A 1,392-nucleotide genomic window follows, 5' to 3' on the forward strand; every position below is an offset into this window, starting at 1 on the left:
CAGATAGGCGACGGACAATCTGATTGGCTCAGATAGGCGACGGACAATCTGATTGGCTCAGATAGGCGACGGACAATCTGATTGGCTCAGATAGGCGACGGACAATCTGATTGGCTCAGATAGGCGACGGACAATCTGATTGGCTCAGATAGGCGACGGACAATCTGATTGGCTCAGATAGGCGACGGACAATCTGATTGGCTCAGATAGGCGACGGACAATCTGATTGGCTCAGATAGGCGACGGACAATCTGATTGGCTCAGATAGGCGACGGACAATCTGATTGGCTCAGATAGGCGACGGACAATCTGATTGGCTCAGATAGGCGACGGACAATCTGATTGGCTCAGATAGGCGACGGACAATCTGATTGGCTCAGATAGGCGACGGACAATCTGATTGGCTCAGATAGGCGACGGACAATCTGATTGGCTCAGATAGGCGACGGACAATCTGATTGGCTCAGATAGGCGACGGACAATCTGATTGGCTCAGATAGGCGACGGACAATCTGATTGGCTCAGATAGGCGACGGACAATCTGATTGGCTCAGATAGGCGACGGACAATCTGATTGGCTCAGATAGGCGACGGACGATCTGATTGGCTCAGATAGGCGACGGACGATCTGATTGGCTCAGATAGGCGACGGACGATCTGATTGGCTCAGATAGGCGACGGACGATCTGATTGGCTCAGATAGGCGACGGACGATCTGATTGGCTCAGATAGGCGACGGACGATCTGATTGGCTCAGATAGGCGACGGACGATCTGATTGGTTCAGATAGGCGACGGACGATCTGATTGGTTCAGATAGGCGACGGACGATCTGATTGGTTCAGATAGGCGACGGACAATCTGATTGGCTCAGATAGGCGACGGACAATCTGATTGGCTCAGATAGGCGACGGACAATCTGATTGGCTCAGATAGGCGACGGACAATCTGATTGGCTCAGATAGGCGACGGACAATCTGATTGGCTCAGATAGGCGACGGACAATCTGATTGGCTCAGATAGGCGACGGACAATCTGATTGGTTCAGATAGGCGACGGACAATCTGATTGGTTCAGATAGGCGACGGACAATCTGATTGGCTCAGATAGGCGACGGACAATCTGATTGGCTCAGATAGGCGACGGACAATCTGATTGGCTCAGATAGGCGACGGACAATCTGATTGGCTCAGATAGGCGACGGACAATCTGATTGGCTCAGATAGGCGACGGACAATCTGATTGGCTCAGATAGGCGACGGACAATCTGATTGGCTCAGATAGGCGACGGACAATCTGATTGGCTCAGATAGGCGACGGACAATCTGATTGGCTCAGATAGGCGACGGACAATCTGATTGGCTCAGATAGGCGACGGACAATCTGATTGGCT

The sequence above is a fragment of the Brienomyrus brachyistius genome, unplaced genomic scaffold (assembly GCF_023856365.1).
Source record: "Brienomyrus brachyistius isolate T26 unplaced genomic scaffold, BBRACH_0.4 scaffold898, whole genome shotgun sequence".
Taxonomy (NCBI): Eukaryota; Metazoa; Chordata; class Actinopteri; order Osteoglossiformes; family Mormyridae; genus Brienomyrus; species Brienomyrus brachyistius.